We start from the raw sequence: 26,026 nt of genomic DNA on the forward strand, positions 1-26,026 counted from the left end.
GGTACTATTTGTCACATCTATAGAGGATTGTTGGGGTGCCATCTGTATTTTAAGAGGAAAAGTAATCCTTATGCCCGAGGTAGTTTTGCAATTTAGAATTCTAGTGTTTCACAGAAACTGGGAGATAGGAGGCTATTTCTGTTGGTGCCTCTGAACTTTGAGAGATACTGGTTCCCAGGTTTGTTTGTTGTCCCTAGGTAGCGGGTTCCCCTACTCTTAGTGGGGTTCAACCAGGGTTTTAAGTGCTCGAACACTGATTCACGCCCTCGTATCTTCCAAGTTCTTGAGGAAGATATCCCTGGATCATGAATCTGATAAGAGTACTTAATTGTTTTCTGAGAAAAAGGGGAGAGAATCTCATCCATTTTGAACAGGAAGGCATAAACATTTGTGTGTCCTTATAGTATGTTTGGTTTCTTGGGCTCTGAAACGGACTTAAGTGAAGAACCATTTAGAATGAAAAGTATTCATCTTTCTTCTTTGGCTCTCACCTAACTCAAAGGTTTTAAGGGTGGGAGTGGAAATGAAGTTGTTAGACTTGCTGCTCGCAACCAATGTGGCTGAGCTCACGTACAGGATACAATGCCTTAAAAAGCGTGCTACAGCAATACGGGAGTGACGCTCAGTGACGAGTAACACCTATCACAGAGCTCCAGATCACCTAGTAAGATCTGTTCAGTCCACATTACTCATTTTGCACCAAAGTGCCGAAGAGCGCTTCGGAAAACGGCCCTCATTGGAAGAGCCGATCAGTCTGAGTTCTCGCTTTCCAGACTTTCCTAGAGGTAAGTACTTTGGAGGGGACCGCTCCCAGGACCCGCGGTACACCTTGCAACAGCATCCATGTGCCCAGAGGACTCTCAGATCGTCAGCGTCGCAGGCACCGGGAGCACAGGAGTGAGAAGAGACAAGTGCTTAGCGCTCTGCAGAAATGCAAAGCCGCTTTAAAGAAATCCTCGTTACAGCACACGCAAGCAAAGCGCGGGAAGGTGGAGGGACAGTCCGGTGCCGAGCCCGCTCGGGGTGGGGAGGAGACGCCGCACCCGCCCGTACCCCGCGGGCGCTCCATGTCTAGGCACGCCTCCTTTCCGGCCGGAGCGCGGGGCTGACCCTTCCCGCTGGCCCCAGCTTATCACCCGGCCAGGCCATTTTCCGGCTTTCGGCCCCGCGAGCCTCTCCCGAGTTTCCTGTCAGGCCCCCTCCGCCTCCGCGCCCATCCCGATAGCTGAGCTCGGAGAACCGGGCTCCTCAAAGAATGAGAGCCGCGAGGACGAGCCCTGCGGATAATCTGCCCACAGGGCGGCGGCCGCGGCCCACGCCTCCGCGCCCGCAACCCCAGCCCGCTTCCACCCGCTAAGCCCCGCCCCTCACGGGCCCGGGCCAATGGGCCGCGCCCGCCTCCTGGGAGGTAGTAGGGGAGGGGGTTGGGACCGGAGGCAGTGCCCGCCCCTCGCTCTTGCTCATTGGCTGAGAACTCAGGGTGCCCGGAGACCGGAGTGTAGCGGGATTGGCTGCAGAGGTTCGCGACAGCGGCACCTATTGGCTGGGGCAGTCCCCGTGACGCCGGGTGGCGACTGGCTCCCGGGTCTGAGGGGCTCCTGCTTGTCAGGTTCTAGGTAGGTGCGTTTCACGCCGCTGTCGGTAGGCACTGTTGCCCCGGGCAACGCCCCGGGAGGTGGGAAGGAGGCCGGTAGGCGAGCTCAGCACCGGGGGCAACCGTCCCCGCCCGCAGCGGGGCGCCGGGCTTTGGCCCAGCGGGCGAGGGCTGCTCGGAGGCTCTTCCTCCGCCCTCAGCCGGCTCCGTCCCCGCCCGGGGCTGCGGGGTCACTCGCCCCATCCTCCCCACGACGGAACATTCCGGGTTGGGCTTTGGTCCGGCTGCTCACCCGGCCCGCCAGGCCCGCCCCTCCCACCCGCCCGCACCCGGAGGCTGAGGGGGCGGTGCCGGCCGTGGCGGGCGCCTGGCCCCGCCCCGTCGCGGGTCGCGGGTCTGCGGGGCTTGGGGCGGGGTTGGGGGCCGCGGCGCTGCGAGTCTGCACCCGCTCCCTACTGTCGCTAATCGCCGTTCTCTCACGATGCCCTGAACTCTTGTGGGCTCCTCCCCTGGCCACCCTGTCCTGGGGCACCCAGCCCCTCGTGTCCCCGGAGCCCCTTCACATCAGGACCCACTAACCCTGTCTCGACTCTCCTCCACCTTCATGTCCTATTGCCCCTGTTGTTCAGGGCTGCCCTTCAGGAGTCTGAACCAGATCTAGACTCCTGGTGTGAAGCCGGCAGTCAGGGGCGATTTTTTTTTTCCCCCAAGTGCTGTTTAGGGGTCTGAGGTGTCTGGACACACCCTTGTGTCCTCCTTGGACGCCTCTTAGGAACAACTCTCTGAAACATGGAATTAGTTTTGGTAAGAGCCAGGATGCTTTTCAGAAGAGTTAGAGTTCAGCTGTAAGTTTCCATGAGATGGTCGATTTGGTACTCTACATTTGTGATATCGTTGGGGATGCCATTGCAACCTATATTTGTTAAGGTTAGGGCAGCCTTTCATTTTCATCCACTTTGTGATGTCAGTACAATGAAACTGACTATTTCTCCTCTTGAAGAAGCCTACATATTCACAGTAGTCTCATCATCCCTCGAGCATATGCTACTCCAACTTGTACAGGAGTTTTCAGGCGTTTTAAGAAAAACTCACCTGAAGTCGCTGCTGCATATTAAAGCTGGATGGAAAAAAAATCTGAAGATAATGCCAACACTATTTTAGGGGTTAATGTCTAAAAATTTTGCGATCTGTATGTGAAATGGGAACAGGATTAAAGGGAAAAATAGTTTTGCGAAATGCATTGTTGGGTGCAGGGACTGTTTGTATACACACCTCCTCAGGATTTATGAAGGTATGTGAAAGAGCCACAGGATATAAAAGGTTGAGTGTCTATTTTACAGCCAAGAAAAGATTTTCTTATAGCCCTAGAGTTAAGGGTTTTCAAAGGTCCCAGGGATGTTTTAGGAGAGTACATAGACATTTTGGAAACCCTTTCGGTTTTCTTCCATAAAAGACCTTTGGCGAAGATCTGTTTCTTTTCTGCATTGACAGTATTAATATACACTAGCTGAGATTATGTAGTGTCCTGTTAATACAGCGTCTGCTCTGCTTCAAAGGTAGATGTCATTTGCGTGGGAGGAGTAATCCAGGCATTTCTGGACGAACTACTCGAATTTCATTCTTAGTTGCCATGTCGCTCTAACTTCCTTGTGAACTCTTCAGATTCACGGTATTTTCCTCTCCTGTCAAAAGTTAGAAAAAGTGAGGTGTGCTTGTTTAATGTGACAGCAGTACCTTTTAATAGCTGTTCCATGGTAAATATTATCAAGAATTGAAACGATCAGATTGGAAAAGTTAACCTAACTGTATAGAAGATCAAAATATTGTAAGGTCCTTGTTTATAAGTGGAAATAGTAAACTAAATAGTAACAGGAAGAAGGCAGTAGTAGTTTAGTTCCACGAAGCACTACTCAGTGTGGGTTTGTGAGGTGTGGAAAGACAGATCTTTGTATCTACGCCGAGATTAGTAATATCATTGTGGTAGTCACAGGAAAGATAGCCTGCAAACTTGTCATAGACACCAGCGTTCTGTTCCAAGCTTGGCTGGCTACATGTTAGTAGATGGTAGTTTTTGCACCATGATGTACATCTTTGGGAGTGAGAACAAAGGAATGATTGCTTATTCAGTGTTTTGATCATGTAGCTGAATGAATTGGATCAATCTTATGCATGTTGTTTTGGAAGAATGTATTTTGTGATGGAAAAGAGTTTGCAAATGCAGCTTAAGAAAATACCTGCATGGAGACCGAGTAACTTTGTTTACTAGGTTTACTAGTGTTTCAGCAGGACTTAAACTCTCTTCAGTGTTGTGTCATAGTGTTAATAACGGGAGATCTTAATACAGAACTTCAGTTTCTGACGAAGAGACAAAAGTGGAAATGGCATTAGTTTATATACATAGAGTAATTGTATCTTTTCAGTCTTAGGAAAATTTTTCTTAAATATTTGTGTCTTTAAATTTCAGAAAGATTTTATACCTATCTTTGTATACACTTGATTTCTAAAGTATTTAAGAGGTATTTATCAGAATTTAACAGATGGATAAGATTTTTGTTGTTTTGGGGCATATTTATCGTGGTGTGTACATCAGAGAGAACAAGGGCCCACTTCTGGACTTGAGTGAATTCAGCTAGCTTGGCAATGGTGACTCTCATGCTGGGTTTGCATCAGAGTGCTGCTTTCCCTGCCTCTCCCTCCTTCTTACTCTTTTTATTCCCTCAAGATGAATTCTGCAAAATCAGTTGAGAAAATAAAGAGAAGAGAAGTAATTCTATTATAGTTAATGTTCTGGAAATAACTGAAACTTGCCGTGTACCACACGACACTATCAGTTATGACAGTCTGGTGTATACCTTCCCGTGTATCTACATCTGCATCTGTGTTAGAGAGTTCCTGAGTTTGAGGCTTGGCTACACTAACTTAGCCGCTTCCGGATCTGGGGAAAAACAGAGTAGAGGATGCATTAGAGCTGAAACAGAGAGATCAGAATAAAGTAGCTGCTTTTTTCTTATTCTGTCTGAACAAGCACGGTAATAATGATTGTAGTTACTGATGTACAACTACCACATTATGGGGTCGTCAAAAGTTTTTGAAGTTCAAAATTATATAGGTAAACTGAAGTTTACTTAGTACCTTTCTAAGAAAATAAATTTTAAGAAAAAATATCCCCATTCTAGGGGCATTACATATTCAGCTTTAAAGAATATAACATCATGCATAACTTGTAATTATTTCTCAAATCTTCATCTGTAGTTATAAAACTATGACTAATATTCAGTCTATATTATTACCATCCATTATAAGCTTGATATTATCTCTTTCCTCAGTAAGTATTAATTAAAAGTCTGGAAATTTTAATGACAGAGTTCCCTGCCAGGTTGGGAAAGTGCAGTGAAAAGAAGAACGGTTTATTTTGAAGCCATAAAACTTGGGTTTCAGCTCCAGTTTCTCTTTTGTGGGATCTTGGACAAATTACTTAATATCATCAAATCATAGTTTCCTCTTCTATTAAATGAGTAAGATAGAATTACCTCATACAGTAGTTATGCGGCGAAAAGGAGACAATGTAAGTAAAAATGCCTGACGTTAGGAAGTGCTCAGCTTTTGTGTTCAGCTCTCTACATCACTCTCCATCTGTTCTGGTGTTAGCAGGATGGTTCTGTCTTAGTTCGAACTCTTTCACTGAAGAGACACCATGACCAAGGCAACTCTTATAAAAGAAAGCTTTTAACTGGGGCTGGCTTACAGCTTCAGAAGGTGAAGGGGGGAGGGGGGAGAGAAAGAGGGAGAGAGGGAGAAAGAAAAGAGAGAGAAAGAGATGTGAGGAGGGAGGAGAACACAGAGAACGTGGGCAGCAAAGCTGGTCCTCAGGGAGGGGGCACTCAGATCAGTTTCTCAGATCAGGGCCTTTGGATCCTGGTTCTGAAGTGCATAGGGGTAGCCTCTTCCACCTCTGGGGTGTAACCAAGAGCAACAGCTATAGGCTTTCTGTTTTGGGAGTCTCTCTGACAGTCCTAGCTAACAATTAAAAGAGGGCTTCTTATTTCTGGTATTGGGGATTTTGACTTTTGTTAGGTTGTCTTTGGCTGTTTTTTCATCTGTAATTCTAGATGAAAAAAGTTCATTAAAACTACACACACACACACACACACACACACACACACTCACACTGAATTATGTGCATTATTTTTTTTTTAGTAGTTAATAGTTTAATTCTTTGTGACTTTTTCAGCCATCCATATTATTTTACTTCCCTCTTTCCTCTTGTATTTACCTTCCTCTCTCTTCCCTAAGGACTGTTCACCCTCCCCCCTCATCAGATCAATAGTTTCAGTTCTTAAAATATTTTCTTTAGCTTTAGGATGCCATTTGTTGTTGGTTGAGTGTGCTGTAAATTTCTTTCAATTGAAAGTATTGAATTAAAATGCATCCAGAGAAGGTAAATTTTATTTATTTAGGCTTTTCGAGAAAGGGTTCTCTGTAGCTTTGGTGCCTGTCATGGAACTAGTTCTTGTAGACCAGGCTGGCCTTGAACTCACAGAGATCTGCCTGCCTCTGGCCCCCCGAGTGCTGGGATTAAAGGCGTGTGCCACAACCGCCCGGCTAAATTTGATTTTCTTAAATTTCTTATTAGCACTCCCACTTTGGATCTCATTCACTCAGTCTGTTTAAAGTTTAAACTCTTTAATTATGGGATTCTAGTTTTTAAAAGAAAACAGTTTAAATGTGCAGTCAGCTTGTGGATGTTGTGTGCACTGAGTCAGCCCTCCACTAGGCCTTAGCTGAACTATGCAACAGTGGCTGTCCCATCCTGCTGCACACATTTTGATTTAAGTTAATGATTCTCCATGTTTTTTCCCCATCCAAGTACAAGATATTTGCATGTATGACAGTCTAGTGTGGTTTCTAGATGCCAGCTGTGATTTTGTCTTCCTTTCCCACTCAAGTTTATCAGAATAGAGGTGTTGACAGTCATATCACTAGAGGAACAAACTTGGATTTACATTAGTTATTGAAAAAGTCATCAGAAATGTCTGTGACTTATGAGTGACAAATGCTTGAGAGAAACCTTGCCATTTTATTGTTGAGATCAAGGGAATTCTTCTTTCCTTAAATGAAAGTCTGTCCCCTGTTTTCCGGTTGTTCTTGTAATATAATAGAAAATGCTATTATGCTGATTTTGTTTAATTGATAATGAAGAATCCAACATTTAAAAGTTGCAACAAATGTTAGCCAGCAGCAAAAAGCATTTGACTGAAAACACTACAGTATTTGTTATAAATGACATCAATTATTATAGAAACATGGCAATTAGTTTTATGCTGAAAACTGTCTCTGCGGTGTAACTGTTTTAGGAGTCTTTATATTCTAGGCATTTAGTACCTTAAAATGCTTCTTATATTGGCCCAGTCAAAGGAGTGTCTGTAAAATTACATTGCCCAAAGGGGAGTGCACTTACTTTAAAATTTAGTTTTAAGTTTCTGAGATGGGTTTCTCACCATGTAGACCATGCTGACCTCAAACTCAGAGAGATTGGCCTGCCTTAGCCTCCCCAGTCCTGGGATTAAAGGTGTACTTTATGTTCTTTGAGATTGCTTTTAATCGGTCATTTTACAGAGAAGGACAGTTAGAAATGAATATTGAACAAAAGTTTCAAGTCCCCTAGAGTTTTGGAATTTGCTAAAGTCATTTCTTGAAACATTGCAAATTAAGGGTCTACTTCTGTAAAAGGAAATAAATTTAATTAAAAGACTTAAGCTGTCCCTTCAAACTTTTGATGATTCAATAGAGTTATAGTCATTGACATTATTAAGTATTATTTTTTCCTTTGAGAGCTAGGGAACTCTGCATTATGCAGTTTATACATGGGTAAAGATTCCTATATGCTAGTGTCTGGGAGGTTGCAGGGCAAGAGAGCATTTCTGGCGTCCAAAGCTTCCTGCTTGTCACAGAGTTACAGATTGGTGCTTGATTTCTGTGACACTCAGTGCTTGCGGGCTTGCTGATGTTGTCGGGATCGACTGTGTTCTCTCCGTGAGGCTGAGTATGTCTGAGGTCTGTCTGTGCTCTTCCTGTGCAGCGTGGGAGGATTTCCCGCACTTGACTGATGGGGGCTCTTCTGGTAGCATCACACGGTGCACAAAGGAGAGTGCCAAGGTGATTTGTGAACCCAGGTGACAGAAGTCACATTATGAAACCATACTTCCCATCTGAGAGTGGCAGCACCATCGTTATTTCGCATAAACCACAATCTTTGAAGTAATCCTTAGTTCATTTTCTTTAATGTCTCCCACACAGTCATTCAACATATTCTTTCTTGCTTCAAAAACATTCTGAAATCTAATTCTTACACCTCCACTTCCTTCATCCTAGCTCAACACCATTTTTCTTTCGCATGACTCCTAGTGAGACTCCCTGTTGGTGTGTTGCTCACCAAAGCAGCCTTTCATTCATTTGAAAAGCTGGCCCTTTGCGCAGTCTCGTTGGGAAACACAAGTTCTGCAGATAAGCCATTAGTTTGTGGTCCTTGTCTCTTCCGTGCAGGATCTTTGCTAAGGTTTTTATTCTCTCCACCATTCTCTACACACAGGCCTCCTTGCTGCGCCTTAAACAGAGACTGTATTCTCTCCCCGTTGGCCTGCAAAGCTTTTTCTCTAAGTCTCGGTAACTCCTGTCTTTAGGTAAAACTCCTGTCTTTGTCTTCTTCAGGTCTCCATTATGTTACCGTTAGTCTACCTCTCCCAGGCTTCTTAACTGAGTTTCTTCTCTGTAGTGATTGTCACAGCTAGCTCTTAAATTTTTTTAAAAAATATTTTTGATTTTTCTTTTTAAAGTATAATAATCTCCATGGAGGTAGGATTTTTGTTCGTTTTTTGTTTTTATTTTTTTGTCACATGGCTAATAGTTGTTAGCACATATTTGAGTAAAATAGTAATTAAAACAGTTATTTGTCTTCTTTATCATTGTGGGAAGTGAGAATGCTTGTTTGCTATTCATTCTTGCTTACCATCCTGTGCTAGTTTGCTATAGTTGTGTGTCTGTCTCTAGGTGTGTTGCTGTGGTACATGCATGTGAATGTGCCTATGTGTACACCTGTGAGACACGTGGACATCACAGCAGAACGTGGGTGTCTTTCTGTATCGCTCTGTGCCTCATTGCCTTGAGACAGGGTCTGCCACTGAACTAAAGCTGTCTAGTGTAGGCTGGTTGGGCAGTGAGCTTTGCGGTTCTGCCCATCTCTGCCCCACAGTGCTGGAACTACAGACGTGGGCTGGCCTGAGTAGCTGTTTTACACAGGTGATGGGGATTCAAACTCAGGTTCTCATGCTTGCAGAACAGCTGTTCTTACCCACTAAACCATCTCCCCAGCACAAGCCTGTTAGAGTTCAGATTCATATACTAACCAAGTCCTATATCACAGCCCTACCTAGAGTTAATTGCATCAAAAATAGTAGCCAGAGGCATGTCACAGCATTGTTTCCTCGTCCTGTCCTTTTTGACTCGTCATATGATAGGGCCGGGTGGTTGCGTATATAGGCAGTGGATTTGCATTCCAGGAGAGAGGGCTGAAATAAAGATATTCTAAATTGCTCTTTCTCTGTAGAGAGATACCATCTCTACTTTCAACATTGTCCTTTTGTGAATATTATTGTGCCTTTTGCTTCTCCTACATTCTTCCCCCAAGTGCTGCTCTGGCTCCACCTAATCTCCATCTGTGAAGAAAAACACATTGGGAAATGGGAATTCCATTTGGTCTGAGTGTGTGAGAGATGAGGACCTGTGGCTAAACAGAAGTCAGTCAGTGGGGAAGATAAAGGGGCGTCAAAAAGGACTCATCCATGTCCAGTTGTGCTTGGGAATCCTGGCTGGGTTCTGGTAACAATGCTATTGCATATGAAGCAACACAAAGAACCCCGTTTCTTCACAAATCTATAGCATAAAGCTCTGTTTGAACACATCATCAATGAAGTTGTTACTCATTTTGAAATGAATCCACATCAGTATTAATGAAAAATGCTTTTCCATTGGAAAAAAATATAGAAAAGACTTAGCTAGAGATTAAGAGAAACCACATTGGTGCTTTGACTGGCTGTCTTGAGGAAACATTTGACTGCTTGGTATTGAACCTGAATCCAATTGAATAGTTTTCTCTGTTCCATGTAGTGTGTTGAGCATGACCATACCACAGCAAAAGATGAAAATGTGAAATTCTAAATAACCCAGTTACAGCACTGGCAAGAGAGTCAAACATTTAAATATTAAAAATTGAGTGAATTACTCTGATTTGGGAGATATATTTGGAAAGGAACTAATTATACAGTGTATACATTGGTTCACACTTGCTCTATTTGATTCCATAGAAATCTTAAAAATGGGAATATTGAAGGTTAGGAACACTTTCTCTTCCTGAGAACTTGAGTTCAGTTCCCAGCACCAATGTCAGGTGATTCCTAATGCTTGTGACTCCGTCCTCCAGGCATCCAATGCCCTTTCTGGCCTCCTTGGGGACTTGTACATATGTGGCATACACATAGACTTATGTACATACACATAAACAAATTACACGGGACTTGGTGGCACTCAGTTTCAGCACCCAGGAGTCAGAAGCAGGCAGATTGCTATGAGTTTGAGGCTAGCCTGGTCTATAGAGTGTGTTCCAGATCAACCATGGCTACATAGTGAGACCTTACCTAAAAATTAAAAAAAAAATTTAAAAAGAAAAAAAAGGAGAGAAACCTAAAAAATGAGAGCCAGTGAAATGACTCATCTGGTAAAGGTGCTTGCCAGCAGGCCTGAGGTCCTGAGTTCAATCCCAGGAATCCATATGCTGGAAGAGCCCCTGCTTCTGCAAGTTGTCTTCTGACCTAATAATATATACTATATTGCTATGGTATAACTTGTATGCTTTTCTGAAAGAATATAAAAGAAGTGATGACTAAAATTCCTATTTAAATATTTTAAGTTGCACATTTTGCCATCTATGGGAACTCATTCAGAAGCCTTACTTTCTGCTGCTATGTACTCATCAGAGAGAACTGTAATTCACTTTATGATGGAACTCATTCAGTTACACTTGCTTGGCGGCTGCTGTGTCTCAGCTGTGGTGTGCAGGACATTAACAAGATAGAAATTTCTTCCCTCATTTACAGTTTCATGAAAGAAGAGGGATTTAATGACATTTTAAATTCTACAGAAAGTTAGATTTACAGTCATGTTAGCATTGAGAACCATGCCAAATGTAGAAGAAATAAAATGTTTGGAGGCAGTGAAGGTATCTTTGGAAATGTGGAGGTCACTGGGAGAGTGGAGGACTTGGAGGATGTGACCGATGTTGGTTTCCTGACTGGAAGGAAGGCAGATGTTTCTGGTGACATGTGTGAAATGCCATTGGGTCTTATTAAAGTTAAGGGGAATGTCAGTAAATAAATAAATAAAATAAAAAAAAAATAAGATGGGGCCAGAGAGATGGCTTAGTGGGTGGAAAGCGTTTGCTGTGCTCACCTGATGACCAAAGTTCAATCTCTAGGGCCCACATGGAGGTGGAAGGAGAGAACCAACTCCACAAAGTTATCCAGTTATCCTTTGGCTTACACACACACACACACACACACACACACACACACACATACACGCACACACACACACAAGGAGTGGGGATAAGGAGAAAAGAGGACAGAGGATTATAGACTAGGAACCCAGGGTTAGAAACAGAAGGTTTCTATGAGGCAGAAGAGAAGAAAGTTATAAGGTTGTAGAGCACATAATACAGTCCTTGTATTCATATAGATGTTTGCGTGGATTCAGGCAGTTATTGCTCAAAGATGTCATATTAAAAACGTGTTTGTATTATAATGCACAGATTTGTTCTTTTCTTGTCTTCATTCCTCCAAAATACTGTATATTGTGTACCGGCTGATACATAACATTTATACTATAAAATGTATTTGTAACCTAGAGAGGGCTTAATGTATTTAGGATGATGTGGGCAGTTTTTATGCAATACTGTGCCACATCTGTTTTATTTTTACTTAAAACTATTGTCATGTGTACATGTAGGGTGCATATGGAGGTCAGAGGACACCTTTGAGGAGTTGGTTTTGCATTGCTTGGTTTAAGGCAAGGTCTCTCTTGTTCTGGCAAGCTATGTTGGGTTCTCCAGGCTAGCTGACTCTCAGACTTGTTTGTAGTTTGCTGTCTGCCTCCCATTTTATCTCTCTTGATGTGTCCTGGCAGTATGAACTCAAGTAGGCTGGCATGGTAGTATGGTTTTTTTTTGGTGGAGCCCACTCCCCTGCTCTGGGCTGTTTTATATAAAGGACCTGAGCATCTGCAGGGGTCCCAGGACTAATCCATGTAAATTCAAAGGGACCACTGTGTATGGACATCAGTGATAAAGGAAAGACCACAACCAAGAGGCCTCTTCATTTCTAAGAATTGAGATAAAACCTGCCAAATCAATGAATATATTCAGGCACACAAAGACAGAAAATATGTCTTTGCTGGGAAAGTCTTCCTTAACCCTTTGTCATCTTTTGCATACTTAATTACTTCTTCTGACTGTGACATTTTCACTTCAGTTTTTTGTAGTTAAAATATAGTTATATCATTTTGCCCTTTCTCTTTCATCCCTCCAACTCTTCCTTAGCCTCCCCTTACTCCCTCTCAAATTCATAATCTGTTTTCTTTGATTATATTTGATGTGTGCATGTGTGTGTGTGCACATGCATAAATATATAAACACAAACACAACCTGTTGCATGTATGTACATGATTTCTGGGCTGACCACTTGGTATTGGATAATAAATTAGGGAGCTCTTACCAAGGAAGACTCTTTCTCTGTAGGTGTTATTTGCATGTAGTTCTTTGTCTAGGGGTAGGGCTGCCTGAGATTTAACCTCCCCACATGTAGCATTCTTTAAATAAGTGTAGTACCTCACTGTTTCTGCTGTGCTTCCAGCTTGAAGTTAGTTTTGTGCTTTGAAAATAGAGAAAAACAAAAGCAGGCTCTTCAGAGCTGTGGCTAGGTGGGTTGTGTGTCAAAGAAAGGGGTAAGCATCTGGACAACTGTGGAAGGAGAGAAAAGGGAGAAAGTGGTGGGCAGGCAAGTTAGGTCTGTGTGGTTGTCTTATTTGGTGGAGGGGGAAAAAGTGGCCGTTAGATTCTAATAAGAACTTCGCTGCACTCCACATATATGTATTTATCTCTCTTTCCTGCGATGAGTACTTCTGACTCCTTACCTTTCTTCTTACAGCCCAGTCCTTTTGGCTAGACCTATGGTCACTCCCGTGAGACTTCACTGCACACTTTCTCAAGTGTCTTCTTCATCCTTAATGTGTAATTCCTCATCATGGACCTGCTCCTTTAGCTAAGACATGGCCAGCAATGGTAGTAGTAAGGTAGGATTTCTTTACTGTTCTTAGTAAATTGCTAAAACCTTTGATTTTTGGTTTGGCCTCTCAACCTGTCTATAATAGTTTTGTGTTAACATGTTAGTGCTCTTTATATTAGATTATTATACTTCAGAAGGCTACTACCATTTCACGTGTAATTTATTTTTGCTTGTCATTTATCTTAATGCATTTTGCATATGGCACTTGTGATCAGATTAGTTTTTTCAACTAATACTTTTGATTGGCAGGATCTCAATACCCATATTGCTTTCTCAGCTTGTGTGTCTATCAGTCCTGTATTTTCAAATGGCCTGACACCAAACTAAGTATGCTTTTCTTTTTTAAATTGATTTTATTGTGCAACATGAGGGGCCGGCTTGTTGGGGTTTCTGTCCCTCCCAGTACCCCAACAGCCGGCAAGCAACAAAGAAAATCACACACAAGACTCCATAAGGTTATAAACTGATTGGCTCATTAGGTCAGGCTTCTTGTTAACTCTTATAACTTATATTATCCCATTATTCTCATCTATGTTAGCCATAATGGCTCCGTACCTTTCTCTGCTGGGCAAGTTACATGCTGCCTCTTCGGTGGTCTGTACAGGAAATGCTGAGGGAGCTCTGCTTCCAGAATACTCCCAGTCTCTTTTCTCCACCCCTACTTCCTGTCTGGCTTTCCCGCCTATACTGCCTGCCTGGCCAATCAGCGTTTTATTAAAATATAATTGACAGAATACAGATAATTCTCCCACACCATTATTGAGCTATACATTTTTTCTCTGCTCCCCTCCCTGCCTCTCCCTTCCCCTTCAACCCTCTCCCATGGTCCCCATGCTCCCAATTTACTCAGGAAATCTTGTCTTTTTCTCCTTCCCATGTAGATTAGATCCATGTTTGGGTCCTCACTGTTGTCTAGGTTCTCTGGGATTGTGATTTGTAGGCTAGTTTTCTTTGCTTTATATTTAAAAACCACTTATGAGTGAGTACATACGATAATTGTCTTTCTTGGTCTGGGTTACTTCACTCAATATGATGTTTTCTAGCTCCATCCATTTGCCTGCAAAATTCAAGGTGTCGTTATTTTCTTTTCTGCTGTGTAATACTCCATTGTGGAAACTGTCCTTGTCCATTCTTCAGTTGAGGGGCATTTAGGTTGTTTCCAGGTTCTGGCCATGGCAAAAAACACTGCTATGAACATAGTTGAGAAAATGTCCTCATGGCATGATTGAACATTCATTGGATATATAACCAAAAGTGGTATTGCTAGGTCTTGAGGAAGGTTATTTCCTAATTTTCTGAGAAATCGCCATACTGATATCCAAAGGGTCAACATATTTTTCCTATTGGAAATCTCATTCTTTGTTCTGTTTTCTGTATTTCTGTATTTCCAGAAAGACTCTGTAGTATAAACTGAGACTGTGCTTTCATTTCCTGGCCACCCAGATGTGAATAATCTCACAAAACTATATTAATTACAACACTGAGCCAATGACTCAGGCATATTCTTAGTTAGCTCTTATATCTTAAATTAACCCATTTCTATTAATGTGTTTGTCACGAGGCTGTGGTTTGCGAGTAATGTTGTGGTGTCTTTCTCCTTCAGCAGCTGCATGAGGTCTCCTTGACTCTCTCTGCCTACTCTGTATATCTCTTTTCGGATTTCCTGCCTGGCTTTTTTCTGCTAATCCATTGGCCTAAACAGCTTTATTCATCAACCAATAAAAGCAACACACATACAGAAATACATCCCACATCACTGAAGTAATTTGAAATTAAATCCATAATTAATTAAAAGGCATATAATACTCCTTGTTGGGGGAAAAGATTTAACAAAGCATTAACTAGTATGTATTAAAAATATACTAGTTATGGTGGTGCAAATCTAAGCACTCAGGAGACAGAGACAGGTGGATCTCTCTGAGTTTGAGGTCTGCTTGGTCTATAGCAATTTTCAGGCCAGCCAGGGCTACATAGTGAGAACCTGTGTTTTATTCTAGCATGTCTACCTGATATTTTCTGTTAAGTTTATTTTTGTATAATACCTAATCTAATGGTAATCTTTTTCTGTGTTCTGCTTAGTGATACCAGCATTTAAGTGGTATTTAAATTCAAACAAACAAAAACCTGTTCATCCTTGAATTTTATTTTCTTCCCTTTTATACCCAAGAAACTCAAAGTCCTGTAAGTCTTGAAGGAAGGAAAGAAAAGAGAGAGAAAAAAGAAAACACCCCAGATCTCGTTTCCCCCGTGTCACTAGCAGGCTCTTCAGATGGCTCCTTACCTTAGAAAATCAGCTGTCTCTTTGCCTGAGCTAGCCCACCCTCACCCAGTGTTACCATCTAAGAGTGAGCCACCGACTTCTCAGTGGGCCTCTAAAGCCCCATGTGACATATAATTATGGGTTCACCATTGTAAGACTTTAGGGAATTTATGGAAGCGAAAGTAACTGGTCTTTACTTTTATATCATAAGTGGCTTTACTTATGATCTCTTAAAAAAGAGATCTTTCTTTTCACTAGTAGGAAATCTTCCCAGGACGTTCCCCAATGTTCTGGTTAGTATTTTAGTTTGATGATTTTCCATTATTGTGTTCACACACACACACACACACACACACACACACACACACAATGTTAAGCTTACTTGAATATATCTAGCTTGTGTAGACGCATGGAAGATTCATTTATTTTAAACTTGGTTGTATGATTTCTTTAGAGCGTTTACATTTTTTTATTTCATGTGTATGGGTGTTTGGCTTGTGTATATCTGTGCACTGTGTATAGTACCTGAAGAGGCTGGAAGGGACATTGGAGTTACAGATACTTGTGGGATGTCATGTGGATGCAAGAGGGTTGAACCCACGTAGGTTCTCTTATCAAAGCGTTTTTATATTCAGTTGTTTAGGACTGATACTCGAGGTGAAAACTGAAATTTAGTAGTTATTAAAATAAATAGACTGTGTTAATTTCTTATAAATTTATTAATAGCCATATCTTCCTTTGTTTCCTTTCTTAAGGATTAAATTTTTTTTAGAAATTTATTTTATGTGTGTGCATGTTTTGCCTCCATGCATGTAGGCATGTGCACCATATGCATGCCTGCTGTACACAGAAGGTAGGAGAGGGTGTCAGATCTTCTGGAACTGGAGTTGCAGATGGTTGTGAGTCCTCACGGTCCTCTAGAAGGAAGAGCAGCGGTGCTCTTAACTCTGCCCCTTGGAAGGGACTTTTAGGTGTTTTGTCACAATAAAGAGTTAATGTTTGTTATTTGTCCCTGTGCAAGAGACATTTCGTTAGATGTCTTGAATTTTACTTTTTGTCCTATTGGCCTATAAGTTTTTCTATTTTTGTATAGTTATTTTCTTAAAATTTATTTTTAAGGTGAAAAGAAAAAAGAAACTGTGTGTGCATACATGTGTATGTGTGTGTGTGTGTATTCATTTTTATGTGCTTGTGTGCCTGTGTGTGTGTGAGCACAGGTGCCCATGGCCTTCAGGAGAGGGCATTGGATTCCTGCAACTGGAGTAACAGTGCTGGAGACAAAACTCAGATCCTTTGCAAGAGCAGCCATCTCTCTGGCCTTTTTATATTTGAGTTATGAGGTTGAGAGATTAGGGCAGACTATGGGGATTTAAGTGCTGACTTGTACTGTTGGAGCTTACCCAAACCTCTCCTTGACCCCAAAGCAACTGTGACCTGTCCAGCTGACTCTCAGGAATTTGAAAGCTGACCTGGTCTTCTTATGCCTCAGTCACACTGGGTTCTTCTCATTCTGTCTTCTGCTTTAGTGTTTCATTTTGACAGTATGTCTTGCTACAGAAAAACTGAAGATGCAGGACAATGAATGTGGGTCTATTGCTTGTCATTTAGATTCCCTCTAACATTTGTGCATTTTCATTCTTTACGTATTTGTGTAGTTTGAAAGTATATTAGGACATCATAACTAAAGTCAGGCATTGTGGTGCATGTCCTTGATCCTACACAGAGAAAACTTGTCTTGAAAAACAAACAAAAATAAAGAACACCATAACTAAAATCGTTAGCATACAGACCCTGCAGATAAGGATAATTTTCCTATATAATCATACTGTTGAAATCAAATATAAAATTTAACATTAATTAAGAAGTACGTTTTATGTTGTCTTAATCCATATGTGATGCTGTAATGAACACCTTGTACTAGGTAAAGTATGAACAACAGCAATTGGGTAATCACGTTTCTGGAGGTTTGGAAATGCTGTGTCAAGGTGTGCTGGCAGGTTTGGTGGTGGATGAAGGCTTGCTCCTCATATTTCACACTGTTTGAATTTCTTCACATCACAGATGGAAGGGTGGGGAGCTGTTCCCTGAAGCCTATTTTTAGTGAGCATCAGGCATGTCCTTGTGAGGAACTCACTCATTTCTTTCTGTATCACCTTGGAGGGTAAAAATATTGATTTTTGTTTGAGAGCCAAGGAGATTTATTTATTTATAATCATTATTTTTTGATATTATAATGTAATTATATCATTTCCCCTTCCCTTTCCTTCCTCTAAGCCCTCCCATTTATCACTTCTTGTTTTCTTTTAAATTCATGGCCTCTTTTTCAATAGATTGTCATTTCGTATATGTATACGCATATATATTATTAAATAGACAAATATAACCTACACAGGCCATATAATATTCCTTGTATGTATGTTTTCAGGGCTGATCATTTGGTATTGGATATAGCCAATTAGTGTGCTCTTCTCTGGGGGAAGACTAATCTTCTGCTTTCTGCATTCTTTGGTTGCTCCTAGTTCCCTTGTGTAGGTAGAGGCCTTGTGGACTTTCCCCCATCCACTTTGGCATGTCTGTTGTCGTCCTTGTTCAGCTCGTGTTTAGGCAGTCATGTTGGTGAGACTTTATGGGTGGAGCTTCTGATGTTTCTAGGAGACACAGTCTCACAGCAAACTCCCTCATCCTCTGACTCTTACGGTCCTTCTGTTCCATTTGCACAGTGTGCCCTGAGCCTTAGGTGTGGAAATGTTTTATAGATGTATCTACTGGAACTGGGCTCTATGACTGCATTTTAACTTGTGGTTTTCTGTAATGGTCTCCATTCAAAAGTTTCCTTGTTGAGGGGCTAAGACTACATTTATCTGTGGGTATAGTGCAAATATTTAGAATGTAGTCAGGGATTATGGTGGTTCAGTAAAATGGCAGTTGTAGGTCAAAATCTACTTCACTAGCCGTGGGTAGTTGCTAGGTTTCTAGTACCAGGTACAATTTCCCTCTTGTTGAGCAGATTCTGAGTCTAATTAGAGAGCTGCTGGTTATTGCCAAGGTATGTGTGGCTCTACTCTACCCCTAGAGTTAGTATGCCATACTACTTGTTGTTATGGTTAATAGACACCATACCTGGTTAGTGTGGTTGGTTGCTTTCCCTCTTGGAAGCATGCATGATGCCTTCTGGTACCATGAAAACTAGACCTCTGGGAGAAGGTTTGCAGGTCAATTCCAGCCGGGAGTCTCTAATGTCTCTGAAGTACGTGATGTCTTCAGCAATAGGGATTTAGCTTCTACATCTGGGGGGCAACCATGGACAATAGCAATAGCCTCTAATGTTCTAGGAGTTTCTTAGACAATCTTGACCAACAGCTCAAAAGAGGACGTTGTAACCTGTTATTGAGGTTTTGACTTTGGCTCTTGGAGGGAGCATTGTTAGCTCAGATGTCAACATTTTATTTAAACTATATATGCATATTAATATACAGAAATATATATACATACACACATACATACATACACACATGTCTTACGTAGGTGAATCATTAGTAGTGCGTTTCTTTATGATGTTCAGACATTCTTACGGTTTTACTGCCCTCTCCTACTTTTGTACTTACCCATTTCTCTCCCTCTTCCCTCCCTAGTTAGAGCCTCCTGTTTTTCCTGTTTTCACCAACAGATCATTTTGTACATTGCACCTTCCTCCTCTTTTGTGTCCCCACCCAGCAATGGTTCCCTTTTACCTTACTGGTTTCTGCAGTTACTTCAAGGTACATAACTCACATCTGAAAATTTGGAGCCTCAGATGAGAGAGAACATGTGACATTTGTCTTTCTGGGCCTGGGTTGCCTTACTTATGATCTTTTCCTGTAGGAAGTCCATGAAAAATATAAGTTAATAGATAATCATCTATAATAGTCAAATTTGTAGTCATGTTAGTTGGATTTTCTAGATGTACAGAGAAGTATTTCAAATGGATAGGGATTCTTCAAATCTTTCAGAGACTTTCAGAATATGGCATTTAAAATGCTTAAAAATTTAGGACTTTTCATGAAAATGAGACACATGCTCCTGGCAGCACCAATCTACTTCAAGAGAAAGATGGACATCAAAGAGGCTCCTTATGGAGTTGGTTAGCCATTTGGGCAAGAAACTGCTTTTGCCTGGACTGTTGCATAAACTGGACATACAGGACCTACAGAGCAATGACTGCTAAGCTTGCCTAAAGGTGAGATGATCCTTCGGGAGTTCTGCTTCATGAAAGAGCCTGCCAGATATTCTGCAGGACACAGAAGAAAGTGACTGAAAATTGCCAATATAGGCGAAACTGTCTTTGAAATTTTCTGCTTCATGGAAAAGTCTGCTGGATACTTTGGGCCTGTAGGCTGAAGATGGATGCCCCAATGGTACAAAAGAACTTAGGGTGACAGTCCAGGCAGCGAGATGTCTCCGTCAATTCTAGAGTTTTGGAAGTTGTTTATAATGCACTTCCTGTTTACTTAGGTAATATATCCTTCTAAAGTCTTTGATGGAGTTGAAGAATAGATAGATAGTTATAGTTTTCCTTAGTTATGATAAAAGATAAAGTATATAAAATATTTTTACTGTAATTCTTGCTTGGTACCTGTTTTGTTATATATAATTTTACTATGTTAAAGTTAAAGATTTCTTTTTTATTTAAACAAAAAGGAAGAGATGTGGGAGTCCCCTCTGTGTTCTGTAATTATCATTAATGAGTTTAAAAAACTGCCTTGACCTGTTGATAGGGCAGAACTTAGGTAGTCAGGGAAGACAAAACTAAATTATGGGAGAAGAAAAGCAGAGTCAGGGAGAGCCGCCACGGAGCTGCCGCCAGAATAAGACATGCTAAATCTTTGCTGGTAAGCCACTGCCATGTGTCGATACACAGATTAAGAAAAATAGGTTAAACTAAGATGTAAGAGTTAGCCAATAAGAAATTAGAGCTAATGGGCCAAGCAGTGTTTTATAATATAGTTTCTTTGTTGTTATTTTGGAGTTAAGCGGCTGGGAACAAATGAGTGGCCTTCCTGTTACACATGATTTTATTTTTGTTTTCAGCTGGATAGTATTCTATACTATACTATATATATATATGATATTTATATATCTATACTATATATAATTTATATCTATATTATATATAATTTTTATTATGTATATGTCAAGTCTTGCAAATTTAATTACATTTGCCCACAAAATGATTAAAATCTCACACTTTTTTCCCAGGTGTTTTTAAAAATGTATCATTTTTTGACAACTCCTTACATGCACTTCACGTATTGGTCATTTTTGCATTCTTTCTCTCATCTTCTCATACTCATCCCTTTCCGACAAGTACTCCTCCCACTTTCAGAACTGTGCTTCTGTGACCTGCTGAGTTTAGGTAGTATTTCTTGCATGGGTTAGGATGTATTTTCTGGAGTTTTGGCAACTGCACATGGATGTACTATGGAAGAAAATGGTACTCTCTCCCAGGAACCCTTGACTGCCTCACAAGTCCCTCCGCTGTCTGTGGTGGGTTGTTGACTGCCTTATCTTGTACAGGTCTTCTGCAGATAATCACAGGTACTGCCAGTTCTTCAGTGCCGCAGCTGTGTCACATCCAGAGGACAGTGTTTCCTGCACTCTTCCCACTGTCCAGCCTCTACATTCAGACCAACACAGGGAATTTTGGGGGACTTTTGTGTCCATCCAAACCACAGCAATGTTGTGTGACATTCTGTGTAACTAGGCCTCACCAGTTATCATTGCAAAGTTTTCTCTAGAGTTTTATTAATGCAGGATTCAGTCAGGTTTCACGCATTCCATTTGGTTCTTATGACTCTTTGTTCTCCTCTGTTAAATAGCCCCCCACTTTGTTATTTGCCTCTTTGTTGTTGATGATCTGGTTTTTCACTTAAGGGTTAGTTAAGAGTTTGAAGACACAAATTTACTTGATGGCTGTTTTGGGAATTATCTGGTTTCTAAGAATGTTATCTACCTAAAACTTGCAATTTTCCTTTTGCTTCTAATTCTCTGAGGTTGTAGGAGATAAAAGAGTCCAAGTATTTTTTTTTCTTTTCAAAATATTCAAATTTTAAGCATATATTAGCTGAGTTACGTTTTTCATTTGGTTGTATCAAGTTAAGAAAAGAAAGCTAGGAGATTTCTATTTGACTTACTGCACTAGCTTTTGAAATTAAATGAGAAGTCTGCTTGAGTCCCTCATTATTCATCCTCCACCTTTTAACTGTTGCTTAAGCTTCTGTCTAGTAATGTGTGTCTAGAAACCGACTATCATGAGGCAGTGGTAGCTTAAGCATATGTCTTTGAAAGAGGCGCACCATTTGGAGTTTAAAACAGATTGAAATGTAAATCTCATATAGGGAAGTCAGTAGACACAACCAGAGCGTGGTGCAGTTTGACAAGATTTATGTATTTTCCACCCTGGATGGACCTGTCACCTAGGGAACACTTCTTTACTCGCTTTGGGATTTCACAGTTTTTTATTGATCTTTCTTAAACTTTCAAACGGTATTCCATACCCTTTTTGTTTGGTTTGGTTTTGAGAAAGGGTCTCATGTGCCTTTAGCTGGCTTTGAGTTTGCTATATAGCCAAGGCTGACTTAAAATGTCTGATCCTCCTGCCTCTGCCTCCCAAGTGCTGGGATTACAGGTTTGTGCTATTGCACCAGGTTTATAAAATGCTGGAGATTGAACTTGAGGCTTTGTACTTGCTGAGCAAGCCCTTTAGCCACCAAACCAAGTCCCTAGCTCCTAGGTAGAATTTTTCAAAGATGGGGAAAAACATGTTTTGACTGAGAAGAAAGAGAATTTGAGCAAGGAGAAGGGCTGCTCTGTATAGCTTTAAAAGTCTGTGAAGTGTTTCCCTCTTTTGCTCCACCCAGTTTGAACAAAACAAGAAAAGAACCTTTGCTAGGCAGTAATAGCTGATGCTAAAATGAATTGATGATCATGGAATAAAGGAGTCTTGAAATGGTTACATTTGAATCTCGGGGCATTTTATTGTTACTTTGGATCTGACCAATTACAGTGTCTTCTTCTGCTAGGGTTGGGAACCACGTGTCAACCAGAGGACTAGCTTAAGCGGAAAAGGGCTCTGAAAATGGAACCTGAGGAGAAAGGTTCATCCTATTTAGATATGGATAGAGAAGCCACATAAAAAATGCTTGTTGATTCATTTTGGTGCTATGCCCTCTATTTGAGTTGTCAAAAACTGATTCTTAGTCCAAAGAAAGGTGACAAGGGCAGAAAATTAGTTATTAGCATCCAACTTTAGCTGGAATTGAGATTTACATGTATAAGTGCTTATAAGTGGCCCTGTTTTAAATTTCTCACATTTGTGAGGAAGAAGCTCCAGGACTTGATTCTTTAGACTTGGAGTCATATATCGGAAAGATACAGGTCTCTGGTCTCTTGATCTTCCACTCCTCCAGCCCAGGCAATTCAGGATTATCAACTTACAACTTAACCAGGAGCACACCCAAAAGTTGTAGCCATTGAAGACTGTAAGGTAGATTCTGCCTATCTTTATGTGGGGCTGGCAGGTAGGTCAGATTTTAGGCCAGGCTTGCTTACTGATCACTGAACAAGAACCCCCAGCTAAAGCTGAGAGTGTTGTGTGACACTGTTCCTGGGGAGACATGAATGCATATCTGCTCACCCCAGACAGGGAACCAGTGACCGACCAGCAGAGTTCACTTTGTCAGCCAGAGCATTTTATTGGAGTCACTTACCAGAGCAGAAATGACTGAGAATCAGCTGCATCACCAAAAGCTCACGCCAGCATGTGTGACATCACACCAGCCTGGGTGACATCACGCCAGCCTGGGTGACATCACGCCAGCCTGGGTGACATCTCATGAGAGCAGGAACTTGGAGTGCACTGCACAGCCGTAGGCAGTTCTACAGGTCAGAGCGTGTCCGTTCCAGGGAGCTCGGCTAGTTTGATCCCCTTCCAGCTATCTGGTCTGGTCTGTGCTGCTTCTAGGTTGTCTTGTCTGAACCTTTTCTAGGCACATCAGTGCGTCTCAGAGTGTCTCTAAGCAGCCCTTACTGCCCATATATGTTCAGTGAGTGGGCCTAGTGACTCTGATTAGTTTCAGGTACTTTCTGAAACCTGCGAGTTGTTTGCTCTGTGAATTTAATGTTCTTTCTTGCAGAGCGGGATGTTTCACCTTCCTTTGGAACACCTGTGTCTTTGGAACATCCTTGTAGGATGGAATATTTTACCCTCCTTTACAGCTTCCTGTGTCTTCATCACCCTGGTTCTAGGATGGAGGAGGGCTTTATGTCAGGAAGTTGCCATGCAGCAGAGTTTACTGAATACTGAGTTCTGTTGTTTTTTTCACTGGCACTGTGGGTACACCTGAATCTACTGCTGTTTCAGCTACTGACTGCAGCTCCGCTGTCACTGTCCCACCAAGGCCCAGCTGGAACTGCTTCTTGCTGCTGCCAAATATAGTTTTTAAATCCCTATGTTTCTATTTATCAATAAGACTCAGGAGTCAGATCCTGGGGCGAAAACCTACTAGCTCAGAGTGACTGAGAAGCAACCAACTGACTTTCCTCTTTACTGAAGACCCAGCAAGAGAGCATCCTTTTGCTTCACCAAACCAAAAAAAGACCTCTATACTCCCTACCACTTCCTGCGTCTCTTTGTCCATCTTCTGGATGCCCTCTGACTCTCTATGACTACTTTCTGTCAGCTAGTTGCTGGCTCTGCCTTCTGTCCCAAGGTTGATTTTATTTAATCAGTTTAGTCTTTAACAGTATGATTGAATATCCCGCACCAAAGTTCTGCACATGGTTAAGATGGTAGAGGTTCATCACTGAAGGAGGAGGCTACAGCTGGCTTCTAGGACAGCCCCCTTTACTCTAGGTGCTAGAATATTTCCTGCTAAGCTGTTTGCATATTTGCTCTCTTCTATAATCTTAATGTGAGTGGTATGTTAGTTACTTCACATTTGAAAAATGAATTTATTCTGTGAGCATGGGTGTGCACCACATGCATATATAGCATCTGTGGAGGCTGGAAGAAATAAGATCTGGGACTGGGAGTTACAAATGAGTGAGCTATCATGTGGGTGCTGTGAGTTGTGAAATGAACCTGGGTCCTCTGGAAGAGCAGCCAGTGCTCTTAACTGCTGAGTTATCTCCCCAGCCCCTAGTTACTTTTCTTTGTGCTGATAAGAAGTAAGGGCTTATTGTGTCTTACAGTTTGAGGTGATACAGTCCATTGTAGCAGGTGTGGGAGGCAGCTGATCATGCTGCATCTGTAGTCAGAAAGTAGAAGAGTGAATAGGATGTAGAACCAGGCTGTAAAATCTCAATGCTTGCTTCTAGTAATAAATTCCTCCAGTAAGATTCCACTTTTTATAGTTACACAGCCTTCAAAAGCTGTGTGGCCAGCTAAGAATCAAGTGTTCAAACATGTAAGTCCGTGATGGACAGATCATATTCAGATCTCAACAAATAGCATATAATTTTCTCTCTGAAATTGGTTGGTTTTTCTATAATTCACATTATTAGTTGCTAAAAGTGTTTATTAGCCATGCCTTACAAAGCATTTTTATGTTATATATTTGAGGTAGCCATACGTGCCGCCATGTGCATGTGGAGATCATAGGCAACAAGCAAGATTGAAGTCTCTCCTGCCACAGCCATACCTTCTTATGCCCAAGAACGTCAAAGTTTCTCTCTTTCCCGCCTTTAAAAATACCATTTAAATTTTATTTATCTGCGTGTGTGCATGCATGTGCACTGTGGTGCACCTGTGGAGATAAGGAGACATGTTGCAGGAGTCATTTCCGTCCTTGTACCATGTGGGTTTCAGGGATTGAACTGGTTGTCAAGCTTGCACTCAAGTTAAGTATCTTTACCTGAGCCATCTCTTCGGCTTCCCCATCTCTTTCTTCTTACTTACTTACTGTGGTATTTTGAATTGAACAGAGGGCCTTATGCATGCTAGGCAAGCATTGTACTACTGAGCTATATTTGAGCACTTAATTTTACCTTCTTAATTACTTGGGGCTGGAGAGATGGCTCAGTGGTTAGGAGCACTGGCTGCCTTCCTGGAGATTAAATCCCAGTATCTACCTGGTGGCTCATGTCATCTATACTCTAGTCTAGTGCCCCCCTCAGATCTCTGTGAGTACTGCATGTGCTTTGTGTACAGACATCATACATACAAAATACTCATACATATTAAAAAAATTAAAAAAGGGAGCCAGTATTAAAGGTTGTTATGTATCAGTTTGAACTTATAAAATATGTATTTCAAAAACACTTTTTTGTATGTATTATGTTTTAAATTTAATATTTGATATGTTCTGAAGCATACTTTTGCTACTTATTGTTTCATTTCTTTATGCTCCTTATATTGCAGAATTTACTGGCCATAATCTTTTATTAGAAATATAACATGGTGATGGATCAGTGGTTAAGAGTGCATACTGCTCTCAGAGAGGATTTGAGTTTGGTTTCAGCACCCATTTTGGCTGGCTTCCAACTGCCTGTTAGTCGAGGTTCATGAGGAACCACTGTCTCTGGCCTCTGCAGGCACCCACTCTCATGTGTACCCCCGAAGACATATACACATACCCAGAATTAGATATAAAAGTAAATCTTAGAAAAAGAACTATAAGAGAACAGAATCATAGACAAGAAAACAAGAGTAACTATCTTTAAAATTTTATTTTTTTATGTTGGCAAATATTTTGCCTATATGTATGCCTGTGTGCCATATATGTGCCTGGTGACCATAAAATCAGA

At 41.5% G+C, this 26,026-nt stretch overlaps 1 protein-coding gene across 4 annotated transcripts in view; it reads left to right on the forward strand.

Moving 5' to 3' along the window:
• Positions 1 to 631: 631 nt before the first annotated feature.
• Fer (FER tyrosine kinase) overlaps positions 632 to 26,026 on the forward strand; it is a 341,616-nt gene continuing 316,221 nt past the window's right edge. Inside the window, exons 1-2 of one of the 4 annotated variants that reach the window (XM_087906015.1) lie at positions 644 to 785; positions 12,847 to 12,991. The gene's annotated coding sequence lies outside the window, so the exon portion shown is untranslated. Of the gene's footprint in view, positions 786 to 1,478; positions 1,617 to 12,846; positions 12,992 to 26,026 lie in introns of those variants that run through there. The other 3 variants (XM_087906012.1, XM_087906023.1, XM_087906014.1) reach the window with 3 other exon arrangements.

The sequence above is a fragment of the Myodes glareolus genome, chromosome 1 (genome assembly GCF_982192425.1).
Source record: "Myodes glareolus chromosome 1, mMyoGla1.1, whole genome shotgun sequence".
Classification (NCBI taxonomy): domain Eukaryota; kingdom Metazoa; phylum Chordata; class Mammalia; order Rodentia; family Cricetidae; genus Myodes; species Myodes glareolus.